This window comes from Bubalus kerabau, chromosome 8 (assembly GCF_029407905.1).
Source record: "Bubalus kerabau isolate K-KA32 ecotype Philippines breed swamp buffalo chromosome 8, PCC_UOA_SB_1v2, whole genome shotgun sequence".
NCBI classification, from domain to species: domain Eukaryota; kingdom Metazoa; phylum Chordata; class Mammalia; order Artiodactyla; family Bovidae; genus Bubalus; species Bubalus kerabau.
In genome coordinates, this window is record NC_073631.1 from 76,678,144 (window position 1) to 76,698,434 (window position 20,291).

The 20,291-nt window shown below is 37.4% G+C and overlaps 1 long non-coding RNA gene across 4 annotated transcripts in view; it reads left to right on the plus strand.

Moving 5' to 3' along the window:
- Nucleotides 1-10,543: 10,543 nt before the first annotated feature.
- LOC129659369 (uncharacterized) overlaps nt 10,544-20,291 on the plus strand; it is a 241,901-nt gene continuing 232,153 nt past the window's right edge. For 3 of the 4 annotated variants that reach the window (XR_008718055.1, XR_008718053.1, XR_008718054.1), the window contains exon 1: nt 10,544-12,736. This is a non-coding gene — a long non-coding RNA (uncharacterized LOC129659369). The remainder of the gene's footprint in view (nt 12,737-20,291) is intronic. The other variant, XR_008718052.1, reaches the window with a different exon arrangement.

Below are 20,291 nucleotides of genomic sequence, written 5' to 3' on the forward strand. Positions count from 1 at the left end.
TTTTGCCTGTGCACTCACTCTTTCATGGAATTAATGCTTTTTAGAACAGACTCTGGAAATTGCCATATGAAAAATAAAGAAATCAATATGTGCACTGCAAAGAAAAGAACACTTGCTGTAAAAGAAATATATGAGAATAACTTTCTAACTTAAATATCTAAAAGGTAGCACAGAAATGTATACATGGAAGATCATATTTATTATCTTTAAGGCAGAAATGGTAAATACTACAAAAATGTAGATGTTGACTCAACATGAAGAATAACTCAACAATTTAAGTTATTTATATAAAGTTGTAAAAATCTCCATCCTGAAATATTCAAGAACTTTTGCATATTTGGATGAGCAAAAAAAAAAAAAAAAAAAAATTAGAGCTTTACAGAATACTTTTTCTAGAATTTTGCTTGTGATCAATGACATATCCAGTTATTCTCTAGTATAATTTCCAAATGTTGATTCATAGGGCTTCTTTTTAAATTAACATTTTTTTCATCTGATTATACTCAAAATATTCCTGCTCTAGAGAACATTCTGAGCCATTCTCTTACTTCCCCCAAATTAGTTTATGGGCTCAATTTTCTTTTTTTCACTTGAAGCATACTTTGGAAGAAAATTAAATAAAGACTCTAATTATATATTGAATTATAAAATAGATTATTTTTAAATAATTTCCACTGTGACAGATTTTATTTTCAACTTTGTTTCTTTCACTTGCATAATTATTTAACAGTTGACTTTCCTTTTATGCCTACTACTTGTTTTTTATGGAATTATTCTCTTTATGGGATTACTCTTTCACACTTGGATCATAGAGACAAATTTTTGTGTGTCTTAAGTTATAAATGCTTAATTAAAAATGAAAATGTTTTAAGAAAGACTATAAAATCTTTACACACACAAATACATGCACACAGCTATCAATATATATTTCTTGGAGACTGAGAAGGAATCCAGCCTCACTGGATTCAAGGGATCATTAAATAAAATAAGTGCTTTGTATAAAGAACTGTAAATTTGGAAAACTTCATCTACATTTTCATTCCCTGTCATATTCAGCAAGAATAATTAGAGTGGGTTATAAAAAACTATATTTCAATATTTCCTTTGAGTTCACTTTTATGTATATTATAAAATAAAGGAAGTAATTAGAACATAGGGAGTAGTTTGGAAAATTCCAAGCTCCCAGGAATTTTTCACTCAGGCAGACATTTCATAGAATGATCCCCTGAAATTTCTATTTCACTTATAGAAAATGGATTTTGACAGTGACTCCTTTTCTTCAGTTTCTGCCAGGACTTAATGGAATCTCCCTGTTATTTCTGAATAGAAATATATTCAAAGAAATTAATCCTATACAGCCTTCCCATTAGACAGAATATGTAATAAGCAAAATTACTCAGGATCATATTTCCAGCTCTGGCTATCTCCCTCATGCATGAAATTTTTGGTTACTTATCAAGTTCCCAATAATGGCAGCAACACAGCTTCTGAATTTTACCATAGTACTTTCAAGCTGATCTATAAACTTGTATTTCAAGCATTTGGATCAATAACTGGAGATAGGGAAGATGGCTCTCCCTCGTGGAGTACCATTCCCAGTGTTCTAGATGTCCATAAATGAAACGTCTAGCGCCCTCCCCAGGCTGTATGGAGAATTCACTGCTATTTAAATAGTGAAATGATCATCTACAGTATTGTAAAGTTATTAAACTCCAATTAAATAAATTTATATAAAAAATAAATAGTGAAATGACATTGCCAAACATTTCTAATCGGTAGCATATTTTTCTATCTTCCCTAAAAACTTTTCCATGACTTTTCAGAAAGATGGTTTTCTGAAACATTCTGAAGACATATATGTGAGTATCAGATCCAAAGAATACAAATCTCACACATCAGTGTATGTAGCTAATGTACTTAGGAGCAAAACTGACTTAGTGCTTATCTCTGGACCAGCAAGAGTCAGGAAGAATTTTAATTTTGATTCCTTGAATGAATGAATGCCTGAAAAGAAATGTCCTCTTATTAGAAACTAAAGTATTAAAAAACAAGTATGCGACCACATGCACACAAGTAGTTAGGAAAACAGTTGACTGCCCTTGTGTCTCAGACTGAAACTAAATTTCCTTCTAAAGTATATTTTCCTGGGTCTAGAGGATTTTCAAAGGTTATCATTTCATTCCAGCGAAAACATTATCCACTTCTATTATGTAGACATTTGAAGGTGATTGCTGTGTTGCTTTGGATTAAGCTGTATTAAAATGGAAACAGTGGCTGAATCAGTTAGGTTTAGAATAAGCCAATATTAGAAAGATAAGCCAAAGGGTCTTTTTTTCATTTTATGCAGTCTTGAATCAGAGGGAGACCTCCCAATCCTTCTCTTAAATCCTTTCCCAAAGTCAATGCCTCCTTTTGCACCCCACCCCCTTTTCTTAAATAGCGAGAATAGGAAAGAAAGATAAATCAGGCAAATTGGAATCTGTAAAATGTGTGTGTGTGTGTGTGTGTACATATGAGTGTGCATATGATTGTGTGTTCTTAAAAATATACTCTTTAGTCTTTAAAGATCTTGACGTTTGTTCAGAATAATGTTTTTCAAAACACATCCACATTTTAAAACAGTCAACGTCTAGATATATTTATTTTCTTCCAACCGAAATTGTCACTTCCATTTGTGAGAAATTATAAAATAGCTAATAATGTAAACTGGTTATGTAGCTTTTTAAAACAAATTCTCAGTTTAATTCTATTTAAAGTATTTACTTTGTAACTAAACTGGACAATAATCCAGCAATATCATACACAATCCAATAATTTTATTTTGTATCCTCTGTACAAAACATTTTTTATTATACTGTGGTGAAGTAACTTGCACTATTGTACATACAAAGCAGCTTTTTTAGTTATTGAGTAAATTACCTGGACTGTAGTTCAATGCAATAATATTTTTTTTTCAATAAAAAGCATAATGGTATAAGAGTGTTAGTCATGTATTTCTAACAAAAAACATACCAAAATAAAAGAACAAAAATCAGAAGCAAAATGATATGGAAATATGCTGTATTTTACATTGCTGAATTTAAAATGCATTTAACATTTTATTTATTATTGTATATATTTATATTATATATTTAAAGACTGAAATTTCGTAGAATATTTCTTAAAATTTTAGTGTTACAAAATAAAGCTGTTTCCTCAACCTGAAAATAAATATGACTTTAAAAGTTACCTAGATGTATTCTTTGTTGAAACCTAATATACTATGTGAAGCCCTGTTTCTATCTGCTTATATAGAAAAACAAACAAACAAACTGTGATCTAATAGTTTTTAAAGGTCTGACAAAGCTTTATAAACACTCTCTGGAATATATTCTCTAGCTGATAATACAATATAGACACAATGGAATTCTGCCTGTTACAATAATTTTAATGTAAACTTAGAAAAATAATTAATGACCCCAATCAATTGTTATCCTCAGAAGGACTCAACTCACTAGGAAATCTCTTTAATCAAGCATGACCAATGCTGTGGGATTACGACTTTAGACTTCACTTAACTGTCACTCCTCACTTTATTTTCTTTGCCTTTGCTTTTCCCAAGACAACAATCAGTTCAGTTCAGTCACCCAGTCAAGTACGACTCTATGCAACCCCATGAATTGCAGCACGCCAGGCCTCCCTGTCCATCACCAACTCCTGGAGTTCACTTAAACTCACGTCCATCGAGTCAGTGATGCCATTCAGCCATCTCATCCTCTGTCATCCCCTTCTCCTCCTGCTTCCAATCCCTCCTAGCATCAGGGTCTTTTCCAATGAGTCAACTCTTCACGTGAGGTGGCCAAAGTATTGGAGTTTCAGCTTTAGCATCAGTCCTTCCAATGAACACCCAGGACTGATCTTCTTTAAGATGGACTGGTTGGACCTCCTTTCAGTCCAAGGGACTCTCAAAAGTCTTCTCCAACACCACAGTTCAAAACCATCAATTCTTCAGCGCTCAGCTTTCTTCACAGTCCAACTCTCACATCCATACATGACCACTGGAAAAACCATAGCCTTGACTAGAAGGACCTTTGTTGGCAAAGTAATGTCTCTGCTTTTGAATATGCTGTCTAGGTTGGTCATAACTTTCCTTCCAAGGAGTAAGCATAGCAACCCACTCCAGTTCTCTTGCCCGGAAAATCCCATGGGCGGAGGAGCCTGGTAGGCTGCAGTCCATGGGGTCGCTAAGAGTTGGACACAACTGAGTGACTTCAGTTTCACTTTTCACTTTCATGCATTGGAGAAGGAAATGGCAACCCACTCCAGTGTTCTTGCCTGGAGAACCCCAGGGATGGGGAGCCTGGTGGGCTGCCGTCTATGGGGTTGCACAGAGTTGGACACGGCTGAAGTGATTCAGCAGCAAGGAGTAAGCATCTTTTAATTTCATAGCTGCAATCACCATCTGCAGTGATTTTGGAGCCCCCAAAAATAAAGTCAGCCACTCTTTCCACTGTTTTCCCAGCTATTTCCCATGAAGTGATGGGACCAGATGCCACGATCTTCGTTTTCTGAATGTTGAGCTTGAAGCCAACTTTTTCATTCTCCTCTTTCACTTTCATCAAGAGGCTTTTTAGTTCCTCTTCACTTTCTGCCATAAGGGTGGTGTCATCTGCATATCTGAGGTGATTGATATTTCTCCTGGGGATCTTGATTCCAGCTTGTGCTTCTTCCAGCCCAGCGTTTCTCATGATGTACTCTGCATATAAGTTAAATAAGCAGGGTGACAATACACAGCCTTGACGTACTCCTTTTCCTATTTGGAACCAGTGTGTTGTTCCATGTCCAGTTCTAACTGTTGCTTCCTGACCTGCATACAGGTTTCTCAGAGGCAGGTCAGGTGGTCTGGTATTCCCATCTCTTTCAGAATTTTCCACAGTTTATTGTGATCCACACAGTCAAAGGCTTTGGCATAATCAATAAAGCAGAAATAGATGTTTTTCTGGAACTCTCTTGCTTTTTCCATGATCCAGAGGATGTTGGGAATTTGATCTCTGGTTCCTCTGCCTTTTCTAAAACTAGCTTGAGCACTGGAAGTTCACGGTTCATGTATTGCTGAAGCCTGGCTTGGAGAATTTTGAGCATTACTTTACTGGCGTGTGAGATGAGTGCAATTGCACGGTAGTTTGAGCATTCTTTGGCATTGCCTTTCTTTGGGATTGGAATGAAAACTGACCTTTTCCAATCCTGTGGCCACCGCTGAGTTTTCCAAATTTGCTGGCATATTGAGTGCAGCACTTGCACAGCATCATCTTTCAGGATTTGGAAGAGCTCAACTGGAATTCCATCACCTCCACTAGCTTTGTTTGTAGTGATGCTTTCTAAGGCCCACTTGACTTCACATTCTGGGATGTCTGGCTCTAGGTCAGTGATCACACCATTGTGATTATCTTGGTTGTGAAGATCTTTTTTGTACAGTCCTCCTGTGTATTCTTGCCACCTCTTTAGCCCTTATCTGCTAGATTTTAGTATGATTTATTCTGTGCAAAAACTCAGACTAGGTGTTCCTAGAAATGAACATTAGTTTCTCTCTTGTTCTTTAATCACGTTGATCCTTATTCTTTCTCCTACCCTCTACCAAGCTTTATCCAAGTCCAAAAGCTTCTTGCTTCTGCACTTTAATTGGATGCCGTGTTGCTGCCTGTGTATTAATGGAAAAGAACTCTGCTTTGCGAGGGCAAACCTGGTATCAAACCCAAGCTTTCAATGGAGAAATTCTTCAACTGCCAATCATCTGTCTCCCCAGACTTCATCCTACTTTCTCTATTTCTATTCGGATGCTTTTTCAGAAATCTCCTAAGGATTAAGAAGTACCTTTCACACAACACATACACACACACACACACACACACACACACATTGGTTATTGACAAGAGTCATGATAGGAACTCTCATTTCTTAGTCAATTTGTCACCATTTATTGATCACCTGTGAGGATCATGTCTTGTTCAGCTATCCTCCACACTAACTAATATCCTGAATTTCCCTTGAGTACGAAAGCCAATTTTGCTTGAAGATAAAAGATGATATTACTAATTGCACAGAGATGTAGAAGCAAATGGTGATGCTTGACCTGTATACTCGGTGTCTTCTCCTCCCTCATGTGTGAAGCTTTCGCTGTCTTTGTTCACCGTCTGTGTAATTTTCCGTTCATCATGGAAATATTTGGCTCTGACATAAGATGGGTATTACATACTCTTGAGGTTGTGTTCTCTTATTACATCTAGTAGAATTGAGTCAATTCCCAAATGGCATTTTTTAATGGTTTGAATCATAGAGATAAAATTATGTGAACTTGTGAATTTGCTCCGGAGAAGGCAATGTCACCCCATTCCAGTACTCTTGCCTGGAAAATCCCATGGATGGAGGAGCCTGGTAGGCTGTAGTCCATGGGGTCGCTAAGAGTCAGACACGACTGAGCAACTTCCCTTTCACTTTTCGCTTTCATGCACTGGAGAAGGAAATGGCAACCCACTCCAGTGTTCTTGCCTGGAGAATCCCAAGAACGGGGGAGCCTGATGGACTTCCATCTATGGGGTCGCACAGAGTCGGACACGACTGAGGTGACTTAGCAGCAGCAGCAGCAGTGAATTTGCTCAGCCATAAATAAATAAGAGGTACTTCACAGCCCTGGCACACTCATCAGAGTGCTGTTACTTAAAAAAGTCTTAGGGGAAACAATTTATAAATTAAATATTTTCCTCACTTCCATTTTATCAGAGAGATAGTTCAAAGACATCATATTTCAATTATTTGGCATGGGTATAGCATATAACATCTTCAGAGAAGTCTCTTCATGAGACTGTTTCATTTTTTAAGAAAATATTTTAATAGGCTCTCATCCTTTGTCTGGAGAAGGAAATGGCAACCCACTCCAGTGTTCTTGCCTGGAGAATCCCATGGACGGAGAAGCCTGGTAGGCTGCAGTCCGTGGAGTCGCACAGAGTCAGACACGACTGAAGCGACTTGGCGGCAGCGGCGGCATCCTTTGTTATTAGTTATTCATAGTTTCTGGGCAAAAGATTACTTACATATTTCTAAGACTTTGAGAAACTAAAGATAATTTGTTATAGAAATAGTTCATTCAGATCAGATCAGATCAGTCACTCAGTCGTGTCCGACTCTTTGCGACCCCATGAATCGCGGCACGCCAGGCCTCCCTGTCCAGCACCAATTCCCAGAGTTCACTCAGACTCACGTCCATCGAGGCAGTGATGCCATCCAGCCATCTCATCCTCTGTCATCCCCTGCTTCTCCTGCCCCCAATCCCTCCCAGCATCAGAGTCTTTCCAATGAGTCAACTCTTTGCATGAGGTGGCCAAAGTACTGGAGTTTCAGCTTTAGCATCATTCCTTCCAAAGAAATCCCAGGGCTGATCTCCTTTAGAATGGACTGGTTGGATCTCCTTGCAGTCCAAGGGACTCTCAAGAGTCTTCTCCAACACCAGTGTTCAAAAGTATCAATTCTGTCTTCGAATTATTCATTCCTTATATAGTTGTTAGGAATATTCAACATTGACTAAAACAAAGGCAAAATTAATGTTGAGTGGAAAAAATTATGTGATGAGTCTAGTCATTGTGGATTATTTTTTTATCTGGATGTGCATCCTTATCTGTATACACTGATGTTGACTATCAAACTCTCAATTTAGTTTAATGACATTACATTATCCTGTTAGAACTAACATTTACCTTTAATTTGACTTAATTTTAATCTTAAAACAAGTATTTAATCTTAATATTTATCATAAGTAGTAAAATACTTAATTTTAATCTTAATACAAGAAATTTCAATAGGCTTCATGGAGTTTGTAGAATTCTAAAAATTATCTGTATACAATACATGAAGTATGTAATATTGGAAACACTGCTATAATTGAATTTCAGAAATGAATTCAAATACATTGTATTTAAAGTACTCAGGACATGAGATGAACTCAAATAACACATCTTATTCAGCCAGAACATTCCCCAGAAAGGTCCTGTTCAAACCTCATAATAATCTATTTTCAACAGCATTTATTGATCTTCTTATTTGGAACAATTTCTTCATTTTTGACTCTTGAATAGGATGTATTTATATGTTGTCCTTAAGCCTGCTTGGTTTCTTATTTGTAGCTTTTTTCTCTTCCAGAGCCTCTTTATATCCCCAGTCTTTAAATGTTGGCGTAACCCAGGGCTTAGTCTTCAGATATCATCTTGTCTCTATTACACAAACTATGTTATCTTATTCAGTATCTGGGCTTAAAGAATCCTTTATACACTGCTGGTACTTAACTTTGTTTCTTTGGGTATGACTTTCCTTGTGTATTCAACAGCCAACTCAAAACCACCATTGAATGTCTCCTAGTAATCAGGAACTTAAGGTCCAAAATGAACTCTCGGTTTTCCTTCACAAATTCATTCCTTCCCCAGTGCTCCACATCTCAGAAAAGAGCTCGATCAGCCCCTCAAGTTCTCATTTTAAACTGTTGAGCATCCTCTTGGATCTGCCTCTTATGAATCACACATCCTTATCACCAACTTATCATCATGTCCCTCTAATCCTACCTTCACAATATATCCCAAGCTGATCTATCTCTTTTCCTCATCTCCATTGCTACCACCATAGTATAGTTCATCATCTTTTCCCACTTGCTATTGTTAAGATAGAAATAACGTCCTACCTTGTCGCCCTGCATCTCATGGTCCTAGAGCTTAAATTACAGTGAGAAGACAGACTACTATCATAAAAGTAGAAATCTTTTAAATTGCTTCACACTGTTTTGGAATAAAATCCAGTGTTCTCACAACACCCTTTAAGATTCAGTTTCATCTGCAATCTCTACAACTTCCTCTTCTTCAACTGTATTTTGGTCACAGGGACCTTGCAGTTTCTCAAACAGACCACGCATTTCCCATGCAGATATTATTTTCTCTGACTAGAAGGTTCTTTTCTGAAGTACTCTCATGATTCCTTTCTCTTTTCAATCAAGTATTTTTACAAATATCTCCTCCCCTGAGAGGATTTTTTTAACCACCAGTCTAACAGAATATTTACTTTATTATTCATACATTTAGCCTTGAATTATTTCTTCCAGCAATTTGTAATCTACTATTTTACTATATGGGTTCCCTCATAGTTCAGTTGGTAAAGAATCCTCCTGTAATGCAGGAGACCCTGGTTCAATTTCTGGGTCAGGAAGATCCCTTGGAGAAAGGATTGGTACCCACTCCAGTATTCTTGGGCTTCCCTTGTGGCTCAGCTGGTAATACATTTACTTTTGTATTTGTGTTTATATATTTTTTAATTGTCTCATCCTAGAAATACATTTTTGAGAGGAGACATTTCATGAGAGCAGGAATTTTTCCTCTCTTGTTCAATGTTATTTTTTAATTTCTTAGACTCATATGAGGAACACAGGAGAGACCTTATAAATATTTGTTGAGTAATAGAATGAGATGAAAAAACATTCTTAGCTTGTCAGTTGATTTGGGGTAATACAAATTTACAGAGCACCAGTGTGCAAAGTTTCATGCAATTTATTAAATAAATTATATAATTTATATATTAAAGCCTAGATTTTCAACCAAAGAGTAGATGTGAAAAAAACTTTCTTGATTAATTGATAAAATATTTAATGGATGTGAGGTGTTGTTTAGTTATTTTAATTTTCAGATTATCCACAGGTAATGTATTTTCTTGAAGATATAAAATTCACAGGCCTACATAAAGCTTTAACACATACTTGAGAGTTTACATTGATTTGTAGAGATATTTATCATATAATCTCTATAAATTCCAGGATTTTGTTTGATCCTGTTGGTCAGAGACAGTATCACTATTATCATCTGGGTGCATATTTCTAGTCCTCCATACATAATGCTTCTACTGCTCTCTGCAAGTGGTGAGACAAGCTAGAATTTCTCCTGGGGATTGATTTCCTCAATTATTCAATAAAAATAAAGTTATTAGCTACTATATGCAAGACAGATATAGTTATATATAAACATTCAAAAGCCTTGTTCTTATGGAGCTTACATTTTACTGGAGGAGGAAAAAAACTAAATAAGCAAACTATGTGTTAAGAAAATGATAGCAAATGCTGAAAAGTTATTGGCAATCTGTGCACAACAGAAGAGGCTGTATTTGTACCTACGTATCTGTTTGGTTCCCAAATCCATGTTTCTTCTATTACCTGACATGGTGTAAGATAGACATCCATGTCTGGTTAATAAATAATGCTTCTTTGTTTGGTTGCTTCCTTCAAAGAAGAATGATGAGTAGAAGAAAATCCATTTCTTTTGAATGGCCTTCAGAGACTCTTTAGAGAATTTACCCGAATGTCATCTACATATTGACTTTGAGACTGTAATTATACTAGTTCAAAATCTGTTGGTACTGAATAATTAAAAATGTGATGGCTATGCATGGGAGAGGTAATAACGAAATATGGACTCGTGACATATTTACATAGATAGGGGAATGTGCTATGGTCAGATTCTTCTGCTGTCATCAGCAGCTACTGCATGTCCAGGAAGGGGAAATCCAGTTTTAGAAAAGGACTGGTGAAGTTGTCTTCTGAGATCTCTATTTTAGGGAAGTAGTTTTGTATGAGGCAAACTTAAAGCTTTTGGAACTTTCCGGAGAAATCTCATTTTATTAAGAGGCTAGGCACTCTAGATTTGTTGCTATTCAATTCAAATAGTTGCTGTATTTATTCAAGTGTGACCGTTTCTTATGTCTCTGATATGAAGCTATTGTCTTACATATTTTATAACCAGCAGCAGCCCTTTACTAAGTGTTTTTTATTGTCTATTATCCCAATCATTTTATTTTTTCTCACCAACTTGAATAATAGCCAGATTCCTTTTTATTCTAACTTGAGCAAAAGGAAAATAGGAAAAAAATAAAGCCATATGAAAATCTGAACTCTTTAGGAAAAGTCTCTTCCAGATTTCCTAACTTCTGATTGGTTATCTTTGCCAATGAGAAAGAAATGTGCTGTCGATAAAGTCTGACTGATAAATGAGGCTCTTTTGGCAATACTGCTTTAAAGGGAATGGTGTTGTTTGGTCCATATCCAGTAAGTCTCCTTGGAAGATCATACTTTGAATTGCAGCACCAGCCTTGACTTCCTTGTTTCCAGTTGAGCTATTTCACCTTGTTTGGCAGCATGAAATTGGTTCTTTTGCTGCTTATAGAGATGTTTCAATGCTTCTGGCTGATTTCTGGCACAAGCTTGAAGCATTACACTGCCCATCCTGGAGGCCTCTTCTGTTTCTTAGATATTCTGCTGCCCTCATCAATTTTCTTCACATGCCAGTCCTGTCAGAGTTGAGTTTTCACAATCACGTTGTCCATTTGAAGAAGCAAATGCATCCTGAACCCTGACCAGTGGGGATTTTATTCTGCCTGCTGAGATTATGTGGGTGGTATTTGCCTTAGAATTCAGAAACTGGCTGTGACATGTAGAAAAATTCTCATAAATTGTTTGGGACCACATAGTCACTTTGTCTCCTTGGTTCTTGATATAGGACACAGTGCAGGGATAGTGTTCCTTAAGAGACAATGGGTTCAGATGCCAATTTGAGGGGACTATCGCTAACAAAGATTTCAGAGATAAGGGTATTTAAATATTTTAATAGAAGAGTTAGTTAATCCAGAAGTTGCCAGTGTTATATCTCCTCAGTCAAGATCTGCAGCTCTACAGTAGGAAAGAGCATAGCAACCCCAGTTGATGGTTAAAACATAGTTGGCACAGTCTCCTTGTCTCATCTTGACTCAGAGGAATGATAGAAACTTTACTGCACCATGCCACAATTATCAAGCTCTAGAGCAGTGGTGTACTGGTGACTATTTTTTTACTTACTATTATAACTTTCATAATACATTATTTCTTAGCTAGCATTCTTAGCTAGCATTTTAAATTACACAGAAAATTTCATGGAGTGAGAATACCACAACTTACACAGTCATTTCTCATTTTATTGTTATTTAGACTCTCCCTCCAGCTTTTTGCATCAGTGTCATGTAGTTTTCAGTAAAGAAATCTTTCACTTCTTTGGTTAAATTTAATTTTCAGTATTATATTATTTTTATTCTATTGTAAATAGGGTTATTTTATTTATTACCTTTTCAGAAAATTTATTGTTAGTAACACTACTGATTTTTGCATGTTAACTTCCACCTGCAACTTTACTGAATTTGTTTACTAGATCTAGCAGTTTTCTGGTGAAGTCAGGACTGTAAGGCCTGGTCCAAACAAACTTCAGGTGTTCCTACTTAGGCTTTTTGGCTGCTAAGGACCTGGAGCTACACTCAGCAGTGGGAGGGGCTATGGATTAGCTCTTCTGCTTGGTGAAGTAAGGGAAACCTCCAAGCTTGGCAAGGCTTTTAATCTTTAGTCTTGATTCAAGCTGACCTGCTCTCCAAGTTCACTGGTCGAGTACTGTCACTGACTTTGCTCTGTAGACTGCAAGTCCTGCTTGTTGTATCCTTGGCTCAAGCATTGTTGGGCTATGCAGTGTCCAGGTGTTGCTGATCAGGCTTTCAATTTGGGAAGAAGCCAGGGAGCTTCCTTTAGCAGGGAGCCAGGCTATGACTCAGCAACTTTGCCTGATGACCCCTGCATCCCACCTCGTTTTCTCCCGAGACTTCCACCATCTTGGCTCTGCAAACAGCAGAGCTACTGGCTGAGACAATAACTTGGATGCTGCAGGTAGGAATTCCCATTTATCAAGATTCTAGTGCTGCTTGTTGCAAACCCCTTCCCCCATCTCTCCCCACAGATTCCCCTTCAATCCTTGTAAGGGTAAGACCAGAATGGACACTCCCCCAAAGTGACGCTAGTCTCTCTTTTCCCACTGGAGGAAAGGTAGACTTGGGTAGACCTCTGACCATACTGCTGTGCAGGCCTGGGGGAGAGAGAGTGCTATCAATCTATAACTGCTTTTCTTACTCTTCTAAAGTAGTCGGTCTTCGTCTTTGTGTTACAACCCCTGTGTTCTAGGATTTTCTCAGTGGTGCCTGGTCCATAAATAGTTCTTGTAAAAGGATGTTAAGTCAGGAACAACCTGTGTGGCCCTCTCCATGTGTTCACTCCTGTTCCTATACATGTAAAAAATTTTCCTAGCTGTGGGTCCTACTTAGTGTATAGATGTATGTGTATGTATATGAGTTATAGTTATATATTTTGGGTAGCTCAGACAGTAAAGCGTCTGCCTGCAATGTAGGAGACCTGGGTTCGATCCCTGGGTCAGGAAGATCCCCTGGAGAAGGAAATGGCAACCTACTCCAGTACTCTTGCCTGGAAAATTCCATGGATACAAGAGCCTGGTAGGCTACAGTCCTTGAGATCACAGAGAGTTGGAAATGACTGTGAGCAACTTCACCAGTTCACTGGTTTGGAATTTACATAAAATGAGAATGCTTGTGAGAGCGTGTGGTTTCTGTTTTTTAATGGACTACAAATAATGCCTTGCCTTAATCATCATGGTGTGTGTTTTTATTCCTTGACTTGCATGCAGGTACTTTATACACCATCCAAATATGTAATTGCCTGACTAGGAATCAAATATTCTCCTCTAGGGTCTTGTTTCTTGGCATTGTATTTTTCATATTTCTTTTAAGAAGAGAAAATTGCACTAAAAATAAGTTTAGACTAGCCGTTTCAGAGCTATTTGTAATGGAAAACTGCTGTACCGGTATAGTGGAGTATGGTGTGTTCTTACAGTTAAGAGACTTCAGAGCTCATTTATACCCAGAATAGTGGCTACTACCTTGTAGACACTAAGTAAAATTTTCTTGACTTAATGGATAAAGTACCAGGTTTAACTTTATACACACTGTTTTTAAAAGTTTGTCCCAGAAGTACAAATGACTTTGCCCAGATGAACTGATATTCTATAAAAAAATAAACTAGTTCTTCATTACAATACTCTGCCATCTATTTATTAATAGATTTGAATGAATGGTTTTATTTGAGTATTAGTAATAAAAGCTCAAAGTTTGGACTTCAGTATCAAATTGTGCAATTTCAAAATGGCTCTTTTGCTTCCCAGCTGTGTGACCTGAGGTAAGTCCCTTAACCACTTTAAGCCTCAATTTCTTCATTTAAAAGTGTAGATAATGATAGCACATATCTGTGTAATAGGAAATTTGGCTTGGAGATAGACTCCTAACCCTTAGGAAAAAGAATTTGGCTGGTGTTTGACCTGGGTTCCTAGGAAATCCCACAAATACTACTTCCTAAGTAATAGAAATGTCTTTGTTATTCGTTGTAACCCCTGATAATTTATCCTAATAAGGTCACTCAGATCTGTTCCTAGAAAGTTTAACCTCTTGACTCAGGATAGAAGTTAGCTGTGCCAAGAAGACCAATCATGTTATTAGAAGGTTGGGGCTTTGAGCCACATGATATGGGGTCAACCTCTAGGGAGAAGTAGATTGGAGATTGTGTTACATGGCTAAGATTTCAATCAAACATGCTTATATGAAGAAGCCTCATTGTAACTGTGGACAAATAAGCTATGTTCCCTGTTTGGTAACAATCTATGTCCTAACTCCACAGAAGGCACAAAAGGATAGTGGAAGCTTCACATTTGGAACCCTTCTTGACCTTGCTCTATATGCCTCTGTTTTTGGATGGTTCTGATGTGCTTGTTTTTTGACTGTAATAAAGCTATGCTCACATATATAGTATTTTCTTAAGTTCTGTAAGTCATTAAACCTGAGGGGGTAGTAAAAATATCTGAATTTGTAGCCAGTTGGTCAGGAGTAAGGATGGCCTGTGGACCCTTGAACTTGAAGCTGGTGTCTGAAGTGAGGGGCAGTATCATGGAGGACTGTGCACTTCATCTATGGTGTCTGTTGTTAACTGTGGGTAGTTGATGTCAAAAGTCTCAGAGTTATTGTGAGACTTAAATGGTTCAGAGTATGTGAAATACTAAGATTAGGAACTGGATGCAATGATTGTTACAAGTGTTCTCTATTATAATTAAAGGTTCAGGTTCTTCATGATCGATAAATATTATGACAATAAGGGCTAGTCATTTTTTAATATGTTTTATTTAACCTTTAGGAACACTCTAAGATGTTACTATAAAGCCACTTTTCAAATTGTTTAAGCAACTATTTTTAGTAAGTAATAAGTGGGCATTTAAAAAGTCTGTGGTTTTTATTACAATGTAATATAGCATTTCCCACTTACTCTCACCTAAGGCTGGAATCTCCTTTTCCAGAAGAAAATACTGTGGGTATAATCACTTAAAATTTTGGCCTTATTTTTCTGTTGGTAAAAGAAGAGGAATGGAAAATTTACCTCTATATTTCCTTATAATTGAACCACTCATATTGTACTGTATAGAATGCTTGATTATCTATCATAACAAATAGACTGCAAAAATTAGAATAATGCAAGCTCAGTATGTTTATTTTAATAAACTTTATTAAGGTTATTTTTAGAAAGTACTGGGTATATACATCCGTGGGGCTGCTGTTTTGTGGTATACAAAAAACTCAAATGATAGAGAACCTTGTGTCTTCACCTTATGGTACCCAAATCTTCCTTGGGTGTCATCTCTAATTCATCTGAACAGAAGTCATGGGGGAAAAAAATGAGAAAATAGGAAATGTCTATATAGTTTAAGCCTAGAAATAATTTTAACTTACATTCTGTTGACTACATCTTGGTCATATAGACACATCTAACTGCAAGGGAGTCTGGGAAATAGAGCATAACTGTAGAAGAAGAGGAGAAAATGCAATACTAGCAGTTTAGTATATCACTGTTAATTTTTCATATACTTTCTGTGCATCCCCATTAAGTCCTGAAAGAAAGTAGTCAATAACAATTAAGTGGCCATTGATTATTTCATTAAAGTCCTCCCCTTCAGTGAAATACTCTCTTGCCTACCACAACTGAAAAAAAATGTTATTTTTCACTGGTCGGTCCCTTTTGCCTAAAATTTCCCCATTTACATTTCAAGCTTTTGGTATTCACTGTAGAAACTTACTAGAGGCATTTCTGGTGTAATTTCTAATTAAAATACAAATTACATCATCAGGGATAAATGTTCCAAGCCTTATACCTTGGAAAGGATGAGTTTATCACATGCTTTCCTACTGGCTCTAATTCATTGTAAGTCTTTTCATTGATGGGGGAGTGGGGAGAGACACAGGCAGGTAGCTCACAAAGTGAAATTGGCAAATGCAAAATCTCCATCACATCTATTCTCACAACTCTGTCTAGAGACAGCTCGATTCTTTTATACACGTGCCATCCTGTGTGATGGGCGTCTTTACTTCTTCAAGGAGAGTGAAAAAATAGGTCTGATTCTGGCAGTCTTAAATATCCATTTCTTCTCTTGAGTGAAAGAAAAGCAAAATGTTTAAGATTCTTCCTTTTGTTCTTACCTTTTCTAATTTTTATCATAAAGCTGAATGTTGCTTCTCTTTCTCCTCCTCTTGTCTCAAATCCTGTGGCAAGAATAAAAGAGTGGAGCGATGGTGTTTGCTAGTCTCATGGATATGGAAATACACAGTTGCAGAACCCTGGGGTTTAGGAATGGAAATTGTGCTGTTCTGATAGTCTGATATGGTCCAAGTCAGTTATGCAACCTCTGACTCATACCACCCTTTTCTCCTGACATTTGCTGTCTTTTAGTTCCAAAATATTAGATTTTTTAAAAACTGAAAAGAACTGGTATTTCTCCATTGCAAGTATAGTTTCTTAAACATTGCATCTGTTACTAAATTTCCATACCCCACCTTCCAGTTCATTAAGGAACAGAAAATTTCACTGCATAATTCTTAATCTTGCAGATCTACTGCAAAAGTCTGTGCAATAGACAACCGAGGTTTTATTAAAGTTCTTGCCTGTTTGGAAAACTCAGCAGTGGCCACAGCACTGGAAAAGGTCACTTTGCATTCCAATCCCAAAGAAAGGCAATGCCAAAAATGCTCAAACTACCACACAATTGCACTCATCTCATACGCTAGCGAAGTAATGCTCAAAATTCTCAAAGCCAGGCTTTAACAGTACTTGAACTGTGAACTTCCAGATCTTCAAGCTGGATTTCGAAAAGGCAGAAGAACCAGAGGTCAAATTGCCAACATCTGTTGGATCATCAAAAAAGTAAGAGAGTTCCAGAAAAATATCTATTTCTGCTTTATTGACTATGCCAAAGCCTTTGACTGTGTGGATCACAATAAACTGTGAAAAATTCTTAAAGAGATGGGAATACCAGACCACTTGATCTGCTTCCTGAGAAATCTTTATGCAGGTCAAGAAGCAATAGTTAGAACTGGACATGGAACAAAAGACTGGTTCCAAGTCACGAAAGTAGTACATCAAGGCTGTATATTGTCACCCTGCTTATTTAACTTATATGCAGAGTACATCATGAGAAATGCTGGACTGGATGAAGCACAAGCTGGAATCAAGATTTCTGGGAGAGATATCAATAACCTCAGGTATGCAGATGACACCACCCTTATGGCAGAAAGCAAAGAAGAACTAAAGAGGCTCTTGATGAAAGTGAAAGAGGAGAGTAAAAAGTTGGCTTAAAGCTCAACATTCAGAAAACTAAGATCATGGCATCTGGTCCCATCGCTTCATGGCAAATAAATGGGGAAACAGTGGAAACAGTGACAGCCTTTATTTTGGGGGGCTCCAAAATCACTGCAGATGGTGACTACAGCCATGAAATTAAAAGATGCTTGCTCCTTGGAAGAAAAGCTATGACAAACCTAGACAGCATATTAAAAAGCAGAGATATTACTTTGCCAACAAAGGTCTGTCTAGTCCAAGCTATGGTTTTTCCAGTGGTTATGTATGGTTGTGGGAGTTGGACTGTGAAGAAAGCTGAGCGCTGAAGAATTGATGCTTTTGAACTGTCGTGTTGGAGAAGACTCTTGAGAGTCCCTTGGACAGGACTCTAGGAGATCCAAGCAGTACATCCTAAAGGAAATCAGTCCTGAATATTCATTGGAAGGACCGATGCTGAAGCTGAAAACTTCTATCCTTTGGCCACCTGATGTGAAGAACTGACTCATTTGAAAAGACCCTGATGCTGGGAAAGAGTGAAGGCGGGAGGAGAAGGGGATGACAGAGGGTGAGATGGTTGGATGGCATGACTGACTCAATGGACATGAGTTTGAGTAAATTCCAGGAGTTGGTGATAGACAAGGAGGCCTGGCGTGCTTCAGTCCATGGGGTCGCAAAGAGTCAGACATGACTGTGTAACTGAACTGAACTTGCCTGTTAGTGCTTGGTGATATCCAACTGATCAATGGAATTATATATTTATTACTAATAAACATTGCTTATGTTTATAATACTTATTCTTACTGGCCAAGTCCCTGGCAAGTGTATAGATATAATCAGGCTAAATTCCCTTTCAACAATAACTTCATCTCTCTTGGATTGAGGTATGACAACATTACCAAAATGAGCACTGAGGATGTCACAGCTACACTAATCCCTCATGGTATATGACCTAACCTGGGGATAAGCATATCCTCGGTAGATGTTACTCTGAGTCATCATTTCAGATCTCTTATACCTGGAACCAATATTTCAGATGTAAAGGGAGGACCAAGAAGGCAGAGAGGGAGGAGGAGGGAGAATTACTTCTCATCTGTGGTTTCCAGGAAGGTGGTGTATACTTAGATGATGAAATTAGACATCACTACCATTTTGTCAGGGTAGACTTTAACTGATGGCTTAAAATTATCAAACCAATTAATAGAAGGCAGATACATTAAAAATTTAGATGATAGGAATTTAGGTCTGACATTTCATATTGTTCTTTTTTCTCAAAGAAAAAGTATACATTTGAAATATTTGAAATATTTCAGATACTCCCTCAATATTGCTTCCATTCTTTATACATTTATTTTGCTTGTTTAGATTCTGTTTCTTCATAGATATTTAGATACACACAGATATACTACCAAGTGTATTTTCTTTCATACAGGTTTGTTTTCAATCAGAAATAAAGATGGAAGGAAAGTTAAGAACCAATGGGAGAAAAACAGACATTTTCAAAAAATATTTTGAACTGAACAAATTCATGTCTGTTCAGAGAATATTTTGATGGTATGTCTGGTTTTCAACCCAGCACTTTTAAATAACCCAGCTTTATTTCCTCTTTATCCTGGTTCATTTTTAAATATTAGTAAAAAGCATACACACACAAAAAAATCCCTACATATCAGGAAAAAAACTATTCAAAACCATGCATATTAACATAATATGCTAATAGCATTTGAGCAACTTAAAATAAATATATTCAGGTTAAGACACGGCTCATTTCAAGGCTGAATGGCCTGTACTGGGTAGATACTTGTCAGGACCTACACTCCCAGGAGAGTGTCTCTGCAATATTTCTAGGGACCAGTGTTACTGCAGGTACTACAGGAAGCTCCAGATAACAACAAATTGTTCTGTATATTTTATATACAATATGACTAGAATAAACTGGTATGTGATAGTTAAACTTTAATTTTTTGCCCAATAATCTGTATCTTAAAAAGTATAGCCTCTGAAAGACATGCTACAGAGGATTAAGAACAAGACCTGTGGGCTCCTACTGCCTAAGTTCAGATTCCAGCTCCATCTTTTGATAGCTATGGAAATGGGAAACTCCTTATCCTTCTGAACCTCAAGTTTCTCCTCTATCAGAATAATAGTGATAAATTTCTACCTTATGAGTTTGTAGTTTGAAGTGTTTAGAGTCGGGCACAAATAAAGGTTTAGTTACTATCAACTACTGGTAGGATTGTTTACCTTCCATTTAAAAGCAAAGTATTTTACCACAGTAAGGAGAATGGGGCAGGGAGGGGGGGACTCAGTTTGAGTTCAGCATAAATTAAAAAGACCGTAAGCCTCACAACACCTTAGATGGACCCAATCACTCATACTCATTTATTTCCGGTTTCTTTGCTTATCTGTGGACTTCAGGGTAGAGAGGAATGGAAGCCCTGCTTTCCTCAGTTGCCTCAATTGACTGAGCCCTAAACACACCTCCTGATCTTTGAACCATATATCACACTGGTTGCTGCTGCTAAGTCGCTTCAGTCGTGTCCGACTCTGTGCGACCACACAGATGGCAGCCCACCAGGCTCCCCCGTCCCTGGGATTCTCCAGGCACGAACACTGGAGTGGGTTGCTATTTCCTTCTCCAATGCATGAAAGTGAAAAGTGAAAGTGAAGTCGTTCAGTCGTGTCCGGCTCTTCGCGACCTCATGGACTGCAGCCTACCAGGCTCCTT